At 50.9% G+C, this 19,890-nt stretch overlaps 1 long non-coding RNA gene across 1 annotated transcript; it reads left to right on the top strand.

The window, feature by feature from the left end:
- The first annotated feature begins 1,528 nt into the window (after positions 1-1,528).
- On the top strand, positions 1,529-6,851 carry LOC141097449 (uncharacterized). Its single transcript, XR_012233961.1, has 2 exons — positions 1,529-1,647; positions 5,634-6,851. It is a non-coding gene; the product is annotated as an uncharacterized lncRNA (long non-coding RNA).
- The last annotated feature ends 13,039 nt before the right edge of the window (positions 6,852-19,890 follow it).

Raw genomic sequence — 19,890 nt, 5'->3', positions numbered from 1 at the left:
CTGTACTGATGATGAAGCCAGTTTATTTCACTGTAATCCAGTCCTGGTTTCCTTAGTGATCAGCATGGAAAGGACTGGTAGTTCCCCCTCCACTTATTCAATCCAGGTTTTGGTTTCCTGACTGGTCCAGCTGATATAATCAGGAGGAGCTGGGATCTCTCAGCCTATCTCCTCTGCTGAGCTGGGAGCTGACACAGTAAGATTACATGGACTTGTTTGCTGTTATATAGGTTTATTTTGTAGTTAGCCTGCTATTGTTAGTTAGTGGCCAGACGGCCTTAGATGTTTTATTTCATGTTTGGCATGTGTAACATTGAGTAACAAGTGTGCACAATAAATGTGCCGTGTCCATATTCATGTGGAACTTGCTAGTCTGCTGAAGTGACTTCATAGCCACACGCTTGTGCCAAAGCAAAGATCCCAGCTGAGCTATCTATCCCCACAAATGGTGTTTTGAATGCGGGCAACTGTGGCTGCTGGACTGTGACTGCAGAGAAAACGCTGTGTATGTCCTGGCTGAAAGCTTCTGCGCTTTTGAAGAGCCAAGAGTCCAGTAATATGGAGGAACTAGTGAAGCAGTTATTGCAAGCAAATGTGCAACAACAGCAGACTAATGCTTGCTTCCAGAAGGCTCTGGAGCAGCAACACCAGATGCAGCAAGAGCAGTTGGAGGCAATAAAACAGGCCTTGGTTCGGCAACCCCGAGATGAGGGAGACCGTGCACAAAGCGCTGCTAGTGCGCAGAAAGCCGTACAGAAGACTTTGTTTAAAATGACCGCAGACGATGATGTGGAAGCATACCTCACCGTGTTTGAACGTATTGCAGAACGTGAGCACTTACCACTGGACAGATGGGCTGAGGTAGTGGCTCCATTTCTGAGCGGAGATCCACAAAAAGCCTATTACGATCTGAGTGGAGCGGATGCTATGGACTATATCAAACTCAAAGGCGAAATCCTGGCAAGGCTGGGAGTAAACACGTATGTATGCGCACAGAGGGTGCATTTATGGAATTTTGTGGAGCATCAGCCAGCCCGCTCACAAATGCATGATCTCATCCATCTAGTAAAAAAATGGCTGCAACCAGAGGCTTTGACGTCTGCACAGATGGTGGAGCGTGTTGTTCTAGACAAGTACCTGCGGTCCTAACCCGCTAAGATCCAGAGGTGGGTTGGACAGGGTGACCCAACTACCGCTGACCAGTTGGTGAATATGGTCGAACGCTACAATGCTTCTGAAAGCCTACTCCAAGGGACGTTAGCACCCCACTGGCTCCCCAAGAAATCGCTGGAGAGTCCTGCGAAACCTACTTCATCTTCAAAAGAAGAGAACGTCACAATGAAGGGTAGCAGACCTACAAAGGACTATGGAGGTGGGGGGGGTGTGAGGTGCCAAGGGGAGAGGTACTAGAAAACAGGTATATTTCTCCCCGTTTCATTTCATATGTCTCCCTGTACTGATGATGAAGCCAGTTTATTTCACTGTAATCCAGTCCTGGTTTCCTTAGTGATCAGCATGGAAAGGACTGGTAGTTCCCCCTCCACTTATTCAATCCAGGTTTTGGTTTCCTGACTGGTCCAGCTGATATAATCAGGAGGAGCTGGGATCTCTCAGCCTATCTCCTCTGCTGAGCTGGGAGCTGACACAGTAAGATTACATGGACTTGTTTGCTGTTATATAGGTTTATTTTGTAGTTAGCCTGCTATTGTTAGTTAGTGGCCAGACGGCCTTAGATGTTTATTTCATGTTTGGCATGTGTAACATTGAATAACAAGTGTGCACAATAAATATGCCGTGTCCATATTCATGTGGAACTTGCTAGTCTGCTGAAGTGACTTCATAGCCACACGCTCGTGCCAAAGCAAAGATCCCCAGCTGAGCTATATATTCCCCACAGTATGTGTGTGTGTATGTCCGGGATTGGCATCCGCACCGTCGCAGCTACAGCCACAAAATTTGGCACAGTCACACGTCTGGACCCCGAGAGCGTCATAGGCTATGTTGTGAGGCAAAATTTTAACCCCGCGCGTTCCAATTCACCAAACAATTTTACCCCTATCTACATAATTTGGAAAAAGTGAAAGGAAAAGTGTCGGAGGCAAAATGACAGCTGCCAGATGTGAACAAGGGGGACTTAAAGAATGAGAGCGATGGCGCCAAAGAGTATATACCGTACAGTTGCTAAGGTGGGGCCCTGACATGGGATACTCACCACACACGGGGATATGAACACACACACAAAATGCGCCACACACTGCCACGTGCTTCACCACATATACCACCCTCAGCACACATTTCACCACACACACACCAACCTCGCCACATAAAAGTCCAAACACAAAAGTCGACACTCAAAACTCGCCACGCTGTCCCAGAGCTGTTTAAAAGAAGAAAAATGAGCTGTGATTGGTCGCTATCAGCAACAGTTTTCTTTGTAGACAGTTGTGGTAACTGAGGCCTATTATTCTTATCATTTCTATGGTGTTATCGTCCTTCTGTAAAGCTGGAAATAACACAATTTATTACCGTGCCAACACAGACCACCCTCTGACACAGACTGCAGGGGGAGCCCAGTATCACACAGGAGAGGATTAGATACACGGCTCAGCAGTCAGTATCACACAGAATAGTATTAGATACACGGCTCAGCAGTCAGTATCAAACAGGATAGGATTAGATACACAGTTCAGCAGACAGTATCACACATGATAGGATTAGATACACGGCTCAGCAGACAGTATCACACAGGAGAGGATTAGATACATGGCTCAGCAGTCAGTATCACACAGAATAGGATTAGATACACGGCTCAGCAGTCAGTATCACACAGGATAGGATTAGATACATGGCTCAGCAGACAGTATCACACAGAATAGGATTAGATACATGGCTCAGCAGTCAGTATCACACAGGATAGGATTAGATACACGGCTCAGCAGTCAGTATCACACAGGATAGGATTACATACACAGCTCAGCAGACGGTATCACACAGGATAGGATTAGATACACAGCTCAGCAGGCAGTATCACACAGGAGAGGATTAGATACACGGCTCAGCAGTCAGTATCACACAGGAGAAGATTAGATACACGCTCAGCAGTCAGTATCACACAGGATAGGATTAGATACACAGCTAAGCAGTCAGTATCACACAGGATAGGATTAGATACACAGCTTAGCAGTCAGTATCACACAAGATACGATTAGATACACGGCTCAGCAGACAGTTTCACACAGAATAGGATTAGATACATGGCTCAGCAGTCAGTATCAAACAGGATAGGATTAGATACACAGCTCAGCAGTCAGTATCACACAGGAGAGGATTAGATACACGGCTCAGCAGTCAGTATCACACAGGATAGGATTAGATACACTGCTCAGCAGTCAGTATCACACAGGATAGGATTAGATACACAGCTTAGCAGTCAGTATCACACAAGATACAATTAGATATACAGCTCAGCAGTCAGTATCACACAGGATAGGATTAGATACACGGCTCAGCAGTCAGTATCACACAGGATAGGGTTAGATACACGGCTCAGCAGTCAGTATCACACAGGATAGGATTAGATAAACGGCTCAGCAGTCAGTATCACACAGGATAGGATTAGATACACGGCTCAGCAGTCAGTATCACACAGGATAGGATTAGATACACAGCTTAGCAGTCAGTATCACACAAGATACAATTAGATATACAGCTCAGCAGTCAGTATCACACAGAATAGGATTAGATACACGGCTCAGCAGTCAGTATCACACAGGATAGGATTAGATACATGGCTCAGCAGACAGTATCACACAGAATAGGATTAGATACATGGCTCAGCAGTCAGTATCACACAGGATAGGATTAGATACACGGCTCAGCAGTCAGTATCACACAGGATAGGATTAGATACACGGCTCAGCAGTCAGTATCACACAGGATAGGGTTAGATACACGGCTCAGCAGTCAGTATCACACAGGAGAGGATTAGATACACGGCTCAGCAGTCAGTATCACACAGGATAGGGTTAGATACACGGCTCAGCAGTCAGTATCACACAGGATAGGATTAGATACACGGCTCAGCAGTCAGTATCACACAGGATAGGATTAGATACACAGCTTAGCAGTCAGTATCACACAAGATACAATTAGATATACAGCTCAGCAGTCAGTATCACACAGGATAGGATTAGATACACGGCTCAGCAGTCAGTATCACACAGGATAGGGTTAGATACACGGCTCAGCAGTCAGTATCACACAGGAGAGGATTAGATACACGGCTCAGCAGTCAGTATCACACAGGATAGGGTTAGATACACGGCTCAGCACACAGTATCACACAGGATAGGATTAGATACACGGCTCAGCAGTCAGTATCACACAGGATAGGATTAGATACACGGCTCAGCAGTCAGTATCACACAGGATAGGGTTAGATACACGGCTCAGCAGTCAGTATCACACAGGAGAGGATTAGATACACGGCTCAGCAGTCAGTATCACACAGGATAGGATTAGATAAACGGCTCAGCAGTCAGTATCACACAGGATAGGATTAGATACACGGCTCAGCAGTCAGTATCACACAGGATAGGATTAGATACACAGCTTAGCAGTCAGTATCACACAAGATACAATTAGATATACAGCTCAGCAGTCAGTATCACACAGGATAGGATTAGATACACGGCTCAGCAGTCAGTATCACACAGGATAGGGTTAGATACACGGCTCAGCAGTCAGTATCACACAGGAGAGGATTAGATACACGGCTCAGCAGTCAGTATCACACAGGATAGGGTTAGATACACGGCTCAGCACACAGTATCACACAGGATAGGATTAGATACACGGCTCAGCACACAGTATCACACAGGATAGGATTAGATACACGGCTCAGCAGTCAGTATCACACAGGATAGGATTAGATACACGGCTCAGCAGTCAGTATCACACAGGATAGGATTAGATACACGGCTCAGCACACAGTATCACACAGGATAGGATTAGATACACGGCTCAGCAGTCAGTATCACACAGGATAGGATTAGATACACGCCTCAGCAGTCAGTATCACACAGGATAGGATTAGATACACGGCTCAGCAGTCAGTATCACACAGGATAGGATTAGATACACGGCTCAGCAGTCAGTATCACACAGGATAGGGTTAGATACACGGCTCAGCAGTCAGTATCACACATGATAGGGTTAGATACACGGCTCAGCAGTCAGTATCACACAGGATAGGATTAGATACACGGCTCAGCAGTCAGTATCACACAGGATAGGATTAGATACACGGCTCAGCAGTCAGTATCACACAGGATAGGATTAGATACACGGCTCAGCAGTCAGTATCACACAGGATAGGATTAGATGCACGGCTCAGCAGTCAGTATCACACAGGAGAGGATTAGATGCACGGCTCAGCAGTCAGTATCACACAGGAGAGGATTAGATACACGGCTCAGCAGTCAGTATCACACAGGAGAGGATTAGATGCACGGTTTTTATGTGCAATATAATCAATATAATTTATTATAACTGACCACAGTTGGTTACTATGCCCGGGCAACGCCGGGCTCTTCAGCTAGTGATATAATAATAACCTTTCGTTCTTGCTCCAGGTTGTGCTAGGGATGCTAGAATGGAGCACATTGGAAGAGAAATCTTGGGGACAAGCTCCGCACCAGTTACATCAAGCAACTTTACATCCTTGAGCATCTCCACCAAAGATCAGACAGAGCAGACTAACTCCGGATTGTTCGTCATCCTGGTCATTGGATTTTTTGCTTTCATTATCACTGCTTCCATGGTATTTAATCAGCTGAATGCTGAACCGCCGGAACAAGATGCCATCAGTGATTTTATTGAAAAAGAACGCCAGAAAAAGAAATCCATCAAATCCCCGATAGTGACGTCTCAACGATACGAGAACGAGGCCTACACTGATTCTAATACAAGCAGTGAAAGTGAACTGTTCAAGGAACTTGTGAAAAATGCAGAAAAGACGAGAAGAGACAAGAAAAAATTAACAGCCAATCACGACGCAGTTATATGTATTTCAACTGTCTCCTAATTTTTCACATATCCATGGTGGACAGTGTACGCTATATTCGGTAATGTTTCCAACAAGGCCCCTTAATGAATAGGTATATGTGTTGAAATGCAAATTATTATTATGCCTTGTTTTGGCTCTTATTTTATTCCTGCTGTTCCCCTTAGTATTCCACTTTTTCTTTTTCTAAAATCTGCCATACAGTTCCAGAGATATGAGCCTTTTTATTTAGTGTAAAATGTTATGGTCTTTACTAAGGAGGCGTGGTTCACAGGGTAATAATGCAGACTGGGCTGTACTTGCCACTAGGCACTGGAGGTCCAGGGCCTAGGGCGGCAGGTCGCAGATGGCGGCACCAGTCAGTGATAACAATCAGAGAGCTGGGGGCACACTGTGGCACAGGAGAGCAGAGCAGCACCGCTCAGGAAGGAAGAAATTCCCCTGCTGCCCACAAGAAATCGCACTGGTGCCCGTCCTCGTGAGCTACAGTATCTGATGGGACATGCTGTAAGTAGAAAACTTACATTGTGGAAAAGAGCTCGTCCTCTTGAGTTAGGTGTTGGGGGTGTGGAGAGAGTTTGCAGCAAGGTTCCCAGAGAAGGGGGAGAATTATGCACTTGGATGCATGGGCGTACCCAGGATCAAAACTGGTGGGGGGGGGCAAGTCATGGTCTTTCAGGTTGTAAAAGTTTAGAAAGAAAAAGGTGAATGAAACTGCTCCATTCAGTATAATGAGCCCCATACCTCTATATACATCATCACCAGCCCACTAAGCTCAGCACCTGTATATACATCACCAGCCCAGCCCACTGAGCCCAGCACCACTTGTATATATATCATCACAAGGTCCAGCCCCAGCCCACTGAGCCCAGAACCACCTGTATACATCGACAGGTCCAGCCCGAGCCAACTGAGCCCAGCACCTCCTGTATATATCATCACCAACCCCAGCCCACTAGCCCAGCACCACCTATATATACATCATCACCAGCCCCAGGCCACGCAGCCCAGCACCACCTGTATATACATCATCACCAGTCCCAGGCCACGCAGCCCAGCACCACCTGTATATACATCATCACCAGGTCCAGCCCACTGAGCCCAGCACCACCTGTATATACATCATCACCAGGTCCAGCCCACTGAGCCCAGCACCACCTGTATATACATCATCACCAGGTCCAGCCCCAGCCCACTCAGCCCAGCACCACCTGTATATACATCATCACCAGGTCCAGCCCACTGAGCCCAGCACCACCTGTATATACATCATCACCAGGTCCAGCCCACTGAGCCCAGCACCACCTGTGTATACATCATCACCAGGTCACCAGGTCTAGCCCACTGAGCCCAGCACCACCTGTATATACATCAGCCCAACCACGGTGAGCCCCCAGCCCTTGTATATACATCAGCCACAACCAGCCCCTCTATATACATCATCTACAGCCAGCCCCCAGCCCCTGTATATACATCAGCCACAGTCAGTCCCTGTGTATATATCACCCACAGCCAGCCCCTGTATATACATCACCCACAGCCAGCCCCTGTATATACATCACCCACAGCCAGCCCCTGTATATACATCACCCACAGCCAGCCCCTGTATATACATCACCCACAGCCAGCCCCTGTATATACATCAGCCACAACCAGCCCCTGTATATACATCAGCCACAGCCAGCCCCTGTATATACATCAGCCATAGCCAGCCCCAAGCCCCTTTATATACATCAGCCCAGCCACAGCCCCTGTATATACATCAGCCCAGCCAGCACTCACTCACCCAGACCCGGCGTGGCATCACTGACTGAATAGAATAACAGTGATTGCCTCAGGAACGCGCAAGTACTAGGAGCTCCTCCAGATGCCTGACCCGATACGTTCAGCGGCGCACTGCAGTCAGGGGCGGGAGACGGGGAGAGCAGAGCACTCTCTTTCCGCCCACAAAGAGCGTCCTGACGTTCAACGTCAGGCGTTCTTAACCCCTATGTGCAGGGCACTCGGCCACTGACTCACTGATGCTTGCACGAGCGCACGCACTTGTAAAACCGCCTTGCACAGGAAAAACAGGTGGCTTCATCATGATAGGTGCGCGCCCCTGCTTCTAGGGGGGAGGCAGCTGCCCCCCCTGCCCCACGGTGGGTACGCCCATGCTTGGATGGCTGACAAACTGCCCAGGTGATCCGATGCAGTAGAGGAACCTTGACTGCTGTAGTGTAAATATGTAAGAGGATGCAGCGGCACAGAGGACATGGGCTATAAAGAACAGGATATTATTTATTAACTCTTTACACAATTAATAGCTCAAGTCAAAATACAAGGGGATAGCAATTTCATATTAACAACTGTTCAGACTATATGGTGTTATCATTACACTCTCTCAGTTGTCAGTTTGGCTCTAATCCTGGCCCTAGAAAACAACAAGCTCGGTGTTACTGCACTGAGACGTGCAACACTGACAGCCAGGGGCGTAACTAGAATTGATTGGGCCCCATAGCAAACTTTTAAATGGGGCCCCCTCAAAGACACACCCCCTTCAAGATGCACCCCCTTCAAGATGCACCCTCTTACCGATAATGCATACTAGAGTCACATTAAGTAACAGAATTAGAAATAATGTAACACAATTATTCCTAATCCTGTAACTCAGTCAATACAATCAAATTAGTTAAGCATTGATAAGCCAGTGCTGCGAAATCATAGTGTACATTTTTTTCCGCCGGGGCCCCGGATTCCCTACACTACACGCCGCAGTAATGTACTTCAGTGATCCCCAACCTTTTTTGCACCAGGGACTGGTTTCAAGCAAGACCATTCTTCCATGGCCCAGCAGGGCGGGAATGGAGGTGTGCCAGGGGCGGGGCTTTGGTCATAAGGGGGCGGGGCTATGGACGCGGTTGTAGTTTAGCAGTGCATACTTATCATTTAGTTATAACGTTTATAATGTGACTCAACTCACCATAGGTTTTGAATGAGTGGGAGCACCTGGCTTGTTTCTCTGTTTCAGTGGGAGCACTGGGCTACTTCTACTGATGACCGTCACTGCTAATGATGATTGGAGCCTACAAGGAAATGGAGCATTGAGCACTTAAGAAAAATTGTACTGGAGTTCTGTACATGCTGATTATTTTCTAATCATCAGAAAATGTATGTGTGGTTCCCCCGTCCTGTCCAGCTCTGTGTGGCTCCCCCTGTTGTATGCATGGCTCCCCTGTCCCATCCTTGTATACATGGCTCCGCTCCCACCCTCCCATCCTGTATACATGGCTCTGCTCCCACTCTCCCTCCCTTGTATATATGACTCTGCTCCCACCCTCCCATCCTGTATACATGGCTCTGCTCCCATCCTCCCATCCTGTATACATGGCTCTTCACCCACCCTCCCATCCTGTATACTTGGCTCTGCTCCCATCCTCCCATCCTGTATACATGGCTCTTCACCCACCCTCCCATCCTGTATACTTGGCTCTGCTCCCATCCTCCCATCCTGTATACATGGCTCCGCTCCCACTCTCCCATCCCGTATACATGGCTCTGCTCCCACTCTCCCATCCCGTATACATGGCTCTGCTCCCACTCTCCCATCCCGTATACATGGCTCTGCTCCCACTCTCCCATCCCGTATACATGGCTCCGCTCCCACTCTCCCATCCCGTATACATGGCTCCGCTCCCACTCTCCCATCCCGTATATATGACTCTGCTCCCACTCTCCCATCCTGTATATATGACTCTGCTCCCACTCTCCCATCCTGTATACATGGCTCTGCTCCCACTCTCCCATCCCGTATACATGGCTCAGCTCCGCTCCCACTCTCCCATCCTGTATACATGGCTCCCCTGTCCCATCCTGTATGCATTGCTCCGCTCCCACCCTCCCTCCCTTGTATATATGGCTCCGCTCCCACTCTCCCTCCCTTGTATATATGGCTCTGCTCCCACTCTCCCTCCCTTGTATATATGGCTCCACTTCCACGATCCCTCCCTTGTATATATGGCTCCACTCCCACTCTCCCTCCCTTGTATATATATGGCTCTGCTCCCACTCTCCCTCCCTTGTATATATGACTCCGCTCCCACTCTCCCTCCCTTGTATATATGGCTCCACTTCCACCCTCCCTCCCTTGTATATATGGCTCCGCTCCCACTCTCCCTCCCTTGTATATATGGCTCTGCTCCCACTCTCCCTCCCTTGTATATATGGCTCCACTTCCACGATCCCTCCCTTGTATATATGGCTCCGCTCCCACTCTCCCTCCCTTGTATATATATGGCTCTGCTCCCACTCTCCCTCCCTTGTATATATGACTCCGCTCCCACTCTCCCTCCCTTGTATATATGGCTCCACTTCCACCTTCCCTCCCTTGTATATATGGCTCCGCTCCCACTCTCCCTCCCTTGTATATATGGCTCTGCTCCCTCTCCCTCCCTTGTATATATGACTCCGCTCCCACTCTCCCTCCCTTGTATATATGACTCCGCTCCCACTCTCCCTCCCTTGTATATATGGCTCTGCTCCCACTCTCCCTCCCATGTATTTATGGCTCCGCTCCCACCCTCCCTCCCTTGTATATATGGCTCCGCTCCCACTCTCCCTCCCTTGTATATATGGCTCCGCTTCCACCCTCCCTCCCTTGTATATATGGCTCCGCTCCCACTCTCCCTCCCTTGTATATATGGCTCCGCTCCCACTCTCCCTCCCTTGTATATATGGCTCCGCTCCCACTCTCCCTCCCTTGTATATATGGCTCCGCTCCCACTCTCCCTCCCTTGTATATATGGCTCTGCTCCCTCTCCCTCCCTTGTATATATGACTCCGCTCCCACTCTCCCTCCCTTGTATATATGACTCCGCTCCCACCCGTGTATGTATGGCTGGGCTCCCCCATCCTCCCCCATCATACTCACCCTCACGTTGCTGAACTTCCCTCCCTGCATCTCGCGGCGCTTCAGCTTCTTCCTGTGCGGAGCGGTCACGTGCTACCGCTCATTAAGGTCCATTAATATGGACGCCACGCCTATGGGAGAGGAGTGGCATCCATATTCATGACCTTAAATGAGCGGTACACTTGAACGCTCAGCGCTGGATGAAGCCGCCGCGCTGACAGGGACCGCTATGCAGGGTATCAGCTGCTACACAGCCGCCGGCTCCCCTTGTGTCCTCGGATCGGCAAGAGCACTGCAATGGCCCGGTGGTTGGGGACCCCTGATGTACTTAATTAAATTGCACTACCGGGTAGCGCCGATTGGAGCCGGGGACCCGGGCCCCTATATGGGCCAGGCCCCAAAGCAACCGCTTTGGCTGCTACCCCGGTAGTTACGCCATTGCTGATAGCTTATTCGTTGGCTTACTGTCCCTAAAACATGTAGACATTTACGCTCAGACTCAATAAACTTTATACAACCAGATTAACCATCTGTTGTCGTTTACAGTCTCTGAGGAGATAAACTCACGCTCCAATGTACTTATACAATCGGTCCTCTGCTCACATGATCAGGTCTCTGCTCATATAATTTGGCGTTTGCTCACACGATTCGACCTGTGCTCACACTATCGAGGCAGCATCTGACTGGAGCACCTTGGGCCCACCAGAGAAGTATTCAGACCCTTTGCTCAGACACTCATATTAAAGTCACATACTGTCCATTTCCTTGTGATTCTCCTTGAGCTGGTTCTACTCCTTCTGTCCAGCTGTGTTTAATTAAACTGATAGGACTTGATTTGTAAAGGCGCACACCTGTCTATATAAGACCTCACAGCTCACAGTGCAAGTCAGACCAAATGAGAATCATGAGGTCAAAGGAACTGGCCAAGGAGCTCAGGGACAGAATTGTGGCAAGACACAGATCTGGCCAAGGTTACAAAAGAATTTCTGCAGTACTCAAGGTTCCTAAGAGCACAGTGGCCTCCATCCTTAAATTGAAGGAGTTTGGGACAATGAGAAGTCTTCCTAGACCTGGCCATCCAGCTAAACTGTTAGGCACCGGGTTCCAGTCGCTGCACAGCAGGAATCCCGAGCCTTGCATTCGGCAGTCTCCCATTCCTCGCCGGCCACAGAGGAGGCTGCTCAGCAGACTCATCGATCCAGGCGCTCTGCTCAGACCAGCTCTGTAGGTTTGGTTGCTGCTGTCACCTCTGGTCCAGCTATGGCAACGCATGCTGGTTAGCAGCGAGCTACTCCTGGGACTAAGAAAAATGAGGATGATTGACCTCATGGAGATCAACATCCAACACTGCGGAGACACCATCACGTGTTTCTCAACGCAGTGATTCTAGAGCACTGCCCCCATCCCTTATGGGAAATATGCAGAAGCATGCAAAACAGAAGCCGCGGAGACACCATCACATGTTTCTCAACGCAAGCAATGACTAGCCAGGTCTTTCACCGGGAAGGAACAACCACGGGAAGGGCAGTCTCCAATGAAGGAAACCACCTATGCCAAAACATGGTATCCATCCACAGACAGCTGTTTCGGGGTATTTGCCCCTCATCAGTGTGGAGTAGGAAACTGGCTAGTAGGAGCAATGCCTGCCTAGTAGAAGACTATGAAAAATGAGGATGATTGACCTCATGGAGATCAACATCCAACACTGCGGAGACACCATCACGTGTTTCTCAACGCAGTGATTCTAGAGCACTGCCCCCATCCCTTATGGGAAATATGCAGAAGCATGCAAAACAGAAGCCGCGGAGACACCATCACATGTTTCTCAACGCAAGCAATGACTAGCCAGGTCTTTCACCGGGAAGGAACAACCACGTGAAGGGCAGTCTCCAATGAAGGAAACCACCTATGCCAAAACATGGTATCCATCCACAGACAGCTGTTTCGGGGTATTTGCCCCTCATTTGTGTGGAGTAGGAAACTGGCTAGTAGGAGCAATGCCTAGTAGAAGACTATGAAAAATGAGGATGATTGACCTCATGGAGATCAACATCCAACACTGCGGAGACACCATCACGTGTTTCTCAATGCAGTGATTCTAGAGCACTGCCCCCATCCCTTATGGGAAATATGCAGAAGCATGCAAAACAGAAGCCGCGGAGACACCATCATATGTTTCTCAACGCAAGCAATGACTAGCCAGGTCTTTCACCGGGAAGGAACAACCACGGGAAGGGCAGTCTCCAATGAAGGAAACCACCTATGCCAAAACATGGTATCCATCCACAGACAGCTGTTTCGGGGTATTTGCCCCTCATCAGTGTGGAGTAGGAAACTGGCTAGAAGGAGCAATGCCTAGTAGAAGACTATGAAAAATGAGGATGATTGACCTCATGGAGATCAACATCCAACACTGCGGAGACACCATCACGTGTTTCTCAACGCAGTGATTCTAGAGCACTGTCCCCATCCCTTATGGGAAATATGCAGAAGCATGCAAAACAGAAGCCGCGGAGACACCATCACATGTTTCTCAACGCAAGCAATGACTAGCCAGGTCTTTCACCGGGAAGGAACAACCACGGGAAGGGCAGTCTCCAATGAAGGAAACCACCTATGCCAAAACATGGTATCCATCCACAGACAGCTGTTTCGGGGTATTTGCCCCTCATCAGTGTGGAGTAGGAAACTGGCTAGTAGGAGCAATGCCTAGTAGAAGACTATGAAAAATGAGGATGATTGACCTCATGGAGATCAACATCCAACACTGCGGAGACACCATCACGTGTTTCTCAACGCAGTGATTCTAGAGCACTGCCCCCATCCCTTATGGGAAATATGCAGAAGCATGCAAAACAGAAGCCGCGGAGACACCATCACATGTTTCTCAACGCAAGCAATGACTAGCCAGGTCTTTCACCGGGAAGGAACAACCACGGGAAGGGCAGTCTCCAATGAAGGAAACTACCTATGCCAAAACATGGTATCCATCCACAGACAGCTGTTTCGGGGTATTTGCCCCTCATCAGTGTGGAGTAGGAAACTGGCTAGTAGGAGCAATGCCTAGTAGAAGACTATGAAAAATGAGGATGATTGACCTCATGGAGATCAACATCCAACACTGCGGAGACACCATCACGTGTTTCTCAACGCAGTGATTCTAGAGCACTGCCCCCATCCCTTATGGGAAATATGCAGAAGCATGCAAAACAGAAGCCGCGGAGACACCATCACATGTTTCTCAACGCAAGCAATGACTAGCCAGGTCTTTCACCGGGAAGGAACAACCACGGGAAGGGCAGTCTCCAATGAAGGAAACCACCTATGCCAAAACATGGTATCCATCCACAGACAGCTGTTTCGGGGTAGTGGTGGAAGTCCCGAAGAACTGGTCGCTAAGTGCCCAATAGTATGGGCCAAAGTCGAGGGTCATGCTGTGCGGTGCCTAGTGGATACAGGGTCGCAGGTAACGACCATGCCGGCAACGTACTTCCGGCAGCATTTCCAGGAAGCGGCAAGGCCCCAGTGAGGGCCCATGATACGACTAGTGGCCGCAAACCAACTGCCGGTACCTGTCGCCGGAGTGGGGTGGCTTCAGATGACATTGTGTGGTAAATCCCTCGGCTGCCGGGGAGTGGTCCTAACCCAAGGAGAGACTAACGACCGTCATCCGATCATCTTGGGCATGAACATACTGCGGGAGTTCGGCAATCTACTCCTCAACGATTCCACGCAGGAGACCCTAAGTCAGTGGGGTTCTCGCACGGCCCAGGGGCAGGTCTTCCAGCGGTTGGTGCGGGAGGCACGAGTGTTCCTGGAGTGTCAGGAGGGTGAGGCGCTGGGCAAGGTCATCGCGCCGGCAGCCCCCCCGCTCGTGCTTCCTCCAGGGCAGACGGTGGTGGCTCTGCCGATCCACGCCCCAATACCACTGGAGGGCGTGGAGGTGCAGGTGGAACCATGTTACTTGGAGCGCCTGCACCCTGGCATCCTGGTGGCCCGCTCCCTGGCCACAGTGCGTGAAGGGACCGTCTTGGTACGTTGTGTCAACCTGGAAGATCAGGATATCACCCTGAAGCCTCAGGCTGAAATGGCCAAACTAGTAAGGCCATTGGAGGAGATGCTGCCGGACCCCGCAGTCCAGTTGAGGGTGCAACCCGAAGATCCCTGGGCAGTAACGGTACGAACCCAACAGGCTGCCGCATCCTCGGCCCAAGAAAAAGGTCGAGTCATCCTGAAGAGAATGCGGGCTGAACTTTCCGGCCTAGCGCCAGCCCAGCTTCTCCAAGTAGAGACACTTCTTGGACAGTTTTACTGTGTCTTCCCCAGCCACGAGGACGACTTCGGATGTACCATGGCCATCACGCATGGGATCCCCACGGCAGGAGCGGCCCCCATCCGGGAGCGATATCGGCAAATACCACCACAGCTAAACCAGGAAGTGAAAACTCTGTTAGCCCAAATGCTCTGGAAGGGGGTCATATGAGAAAGCCAAAGCCCTTGGGCGGCCCCTATTGTCCTGGTTCGGAAAAAAGATGGCACTCTGCGTTTTTGCATGGATTATAGGAAGTTGAACGCCTGCACCATCAAGGATTCGTATCCACTGCCCCGCATAGAAGAGTCTCTGTCCGCCCTGGGGAACGCAACGTACTTTTCAACCCTTGACCTGGCCAGTGGGTACTGGCAGGTGCCGATGTCGGAGGAAGACAGAGCCAAGATGGCATTCATCCTTCCCATGGGACTGTTCGAGTTCAATCGGATGCCGTTTGGGCTTGCCAACGCCCCAGGTACTTTACAGCGGTTGATGGAGCGGAGTTTAAGAGATCTCAACTTTGAAGCCACGTTGATATACATGGACGATATTATCATCTATTCCGCCACGTTCGAGGACCATCTGAGGCGGTTGGGGAAGGTGCTCGGCCGGCTGCAGAAGTACGGGTTAAAGGTAAAGCCCCAGAAATGCCACCTGTTCCGCACCCAAATCGAGTACCTGGGGTATACCGTCTCGGCAGAGGGCGTCCGACCATCCCTGGGGTGGCCTACCCCCGAGACGGTGAAGGACGTGCGGGCTTTCTTGGGGTTGGCCGGCTACTACCGTCGGTTCGTGAAGAATTTTGCACGCCGAGCTCGAGCCCTGCAAGACCTGCTGAAGGGGGCTCCCGCCGGGGTGAATGGACGGAAGATCCAGTGGCAGCAACCTCAAGAGGATGCGTTTCAAGATCTCAAAGCTGCTCTCTCGGACGCCCCGGTATTGGCATATGCGGATTTCTCGCAACCGTTCATCCTGCATACCGACGGGAGCCTCCAGGGACTAGGAGCTGTGTTGTCACAGGTGCAGGACGGCCGGGAGAAAGTGATCACCTACGGTAGCCGGTCGCTGCACGACTCAGAACGTAACCCGGACAATTACAGCTCCTTTAAACTCGAGCTCATCTACAAAAGGGGTGCTGAAAACATGCATGCCGACGCGCTCTCCAGAATCCGACACACCACCCAGGAAGAAGTCGAGATGACGAACTAGAAGCAGACGAGACGCCGTTCGCCCTTACCACCGCCGCACTTGAGGTCAACACGCAAGAAGTGCCTCATCCGGGACTCCTAGAAGGGATGCTGGAACAGCCCCCTGACAAATGGATTCAGCAGCAACAGAAAGATGCAGAAGTTGGACTCCTACGCCAATGGGTGGCCACCGGTAAATTGCCCACGGGCTCACAGAGACAGGCTTTGACCCAAGATATGTTGCTAATGTTGCGCCAGTGGGAAAAACTAATCATCAAAAAGGGACTTTTATATCGAAAAGCCATGTCACGTACCATGTCAGCTACGATACGGCAGGTGATCGTGCCCGGAGCCCATCTCAACCAACTGGCCCGGGAAGCCCATGAGAAGGGGGCTCATTTTGATGCTCAAAAGACTTTACAATGGTCGCAGCAGATAGCGTACCACCCACGCTTGCACGCTGCTGTAGAAGAAGTTTGCCGAACCTGCCGCTCGTGCGAGCTCGCTAAACCCCCCGTGCAACGAGCCCCGGTGCAAACTATTGTAACATCAGCCCCTCTGGAGCTTCTTACGGTGGACTATCTGACCATAGGCTCTGCCTATCAGGGATATGAACATTGTCTCGTTATGGGGGACCATTTCACCAAGTTCGCCGTGGTCACCCCCACTCGAGACCAAACAGCGGAGTCGGCCGCCTATACGATTTGTAAGAACTTTATTCAAGTGTATGGCTGTCCACAACAAATACATTCGGACCAAGGAGCATGCTTCCTAGGAAAAGTCATGGAAGAGCTACACCATCTGTACTGGTATCGATAAATCGCGGACTACGCCGTACCACCCGCAGGGAAACGGAGCCTGTGAACGATTCAATCGTACGCTAATCGAAATGCTGTGCACCCTGGAGAGCGACCGCAAGACCCGCTGGCCTGTATATGTCCCCGAGCTGGTGTGGGTATATAACAATCGGGTGCATCGAGTGACTGGTTGCACCCCCTACTCATTGCTGCTCGGATGGGAAGGCAAAGGAATTACGGAGGTGAAATTGAACCCGGAGGAGCCCAACCCTGGACTGGGGTATCCTCGTGGGTCCACAACCACCGGCAACGGCTGCAGACCCTTCACCGTATCGTCCATATGAAGCTCCAGGATCTAGAACACCAAGGGGAGCACTGCCTCCACCCATTGACTTTCAGGCTGGGGATCGGGCTCTCGTACTTGATCAACGTCCCCAAAACAAGTTAGAACCACGGTGGGAGGTGAACCCGTACCAAGTGTTGCGCCGAATAAGCCCCAACGGGCCTGTGTATGAAATACAATCTGAAGGAAACGACGCGCCCCTCACTCGGGTTGTGCTCCGTAACATGCTATGGCCTTGTACGTATACCGATCTCCCGCGTTTCTAACCGACCCTCCAGGTCCCCGACCCCCCATCCACGGTCTGGGACCAGGATGACGAAGAGGGCTTCCCCGTCGCAGCTGCGGGTCACCCCAGTAGTGGCACTACAGTAGACCCGGGAATCCCACCAGAACCAACTATGCGACCACCCTCCACCACCCCAGAAGACTCCACTGGACCCGAGCTTCGACGCTCCGAGCGGTCAACAGCTGGCAAACCCCCTGAACGTTACGAACAGGACCAGTTTGTATGGCGACAAGGACTGTCATCCCAAAAAAGTAACCCAAGTCTACGAAAACCCTCGCCCGAGGACTGGCGAACATACAGGGCGGGGGAGTGTGGGAGGAACGGCCCCCTTCGAGTGTCCGGACCGGAACCAAGGGAGCCGTCATCTGGGTTCCGGGGGAAACTGTCCCCAGGGGACAGAGTTCGCGGACGGACCGTTGTGACAGACAGATGGGCTGGGGGAGGGACCAGTATAAAGGAGGCGGGGAATTCCCGGGACGATGAGTCAGCAGACCGGGACAGAGGCAGCAGGAGACCGTGGGAGCGACTGAAAGCTAGAGCGACTGACCAGTGACAGGGAAGACGCTCACAGAGGACTCCAGAGGGACGGTGCCACGACGATCATCCGAGACTTGCTGCCCCGCTCCAGCCCGCAGCCACTGCGGCCTCAGTTCAACCCGTGGCCACTGCCACCTCCCCTCAGCCCGCGGCTGTGGCCTACCCACGGCCGCTGCCGTCTCGCTCCAGCCCGCGGCTGCTGCCTGTTCCCCGCCACCCGCAGCCGCCCTGCTCTCACTAGTGGCTGCGGCAAGTACAGCACCGTCGGCGGCCACCACTGTCCCGCTCCGGTCTACAGCAGGGACCGGGCCTCTGCTGACCGCGGACTCCCCGTCATTCACCACCACACATCGCTGCCGCTTGCCCCAGTCCGGGGGCTGCAGCCCATCCGTCCAAGGACTCCGCCGGGGTCTGTGGGGCTCCAGTGTCATCAGCGCACCGGAGCGCGCAAAGACTTTGTCAACGCCTCAGCAACTGGGCCCAGCAACTACTACGCCGAAAAACCGCCATCCCGAAAGGCGAGGGATGTCTGGACAGCTAAGTTGACTAATGTATATAATTAAGGACCCGTAGTCGGCCATACCGCGGCCCTATAGTGACCGGCTATTGCCGGTAGTAGTCGTGTTCTACCCGTTTGTGTTTGCCTGTATAGAGCCCCTGCGAGGGCAACCCGTGTTACCCCTTTTGGTGATCAGGCCATGACTAGAGGAAAGTTCCCTCTAGTCTTATAAACGTTATTATAGAAAGCACCAAATTGTCTCGCGACTCGTCACTGCATCCTGCGTACCAGCAAACACCACATGACGATAACCCGCGTTTGACCTTTTATATACCGCTATATATTGTACATCCGCCATTACTAAGCAGCAGTTTACCACCTCTGCACGGTGGACCCCGGGCTGCGAACGCACCTTACTATCATTATATTATTTGGTGCATTCCGCCAGCCCGCAACACAATCTGAGCAATCATGGGAGAAGAGCCTTGGTGAGAGAGGTAAAGAAGAACCCAAAGATCACTGCGGCTGAGCTCCACAGAAGCAGTAGGAAGATGGGAGAAAGTTTCACAAAGTCAACTATCACTGCAGCCCTCCACCATTTGGGCCCTTATGGCAGAGTGGCCCGACGTCAGCCTCTCCTCAGTGCTAGACATATGAAAGCCCGCATAGAGTTTGCTAAAAAACACATGAAGGACTCCCAGATTATGAGAAATAAGATTCTCTGGTCTGATGAGAAGAAGACAGAACTTTTTGGTGATAATTCCAAGAGATATGTGTGGAAAAAAACAGGCACTGCTCATCACCTGCCCAATACAATCCCAACAGTTAAACATGGTGGAGGCAGCATCACGCTATGGGGGTGTTTTTTCAGCTGCAGGGATAGGACAATTGGTTGCCTTTGAAGGAAACAGGAATGCGGCCAAGTACAGAGATATCCTGGATGAAAACCTCTTCCAGAGTACTCTGGACCTCAGACTTGG

Source organism: Dendrobates tinctorius, unplaced genomic scaffold (genome assembly GCF_039654945.1).
Source record: "Dendrobates tinctorius isolate UK_male_01 unplaced genomic scaffold, ASM3965494v1 ptg000084l, whole genome shotgun sequence".
Classification (NCBI taxonomy): domain Eukaryota; kingdom Metazoa; phylum Chordata; class Amphibia; order Anura; family Dendrobatidae; genus Dendrobates; species Dendrobates tinctorius.
Note: the sequence above shows the minus strand (reverse complement) of the source record. Positions and strands in the feature narration are given on the sequence as shown.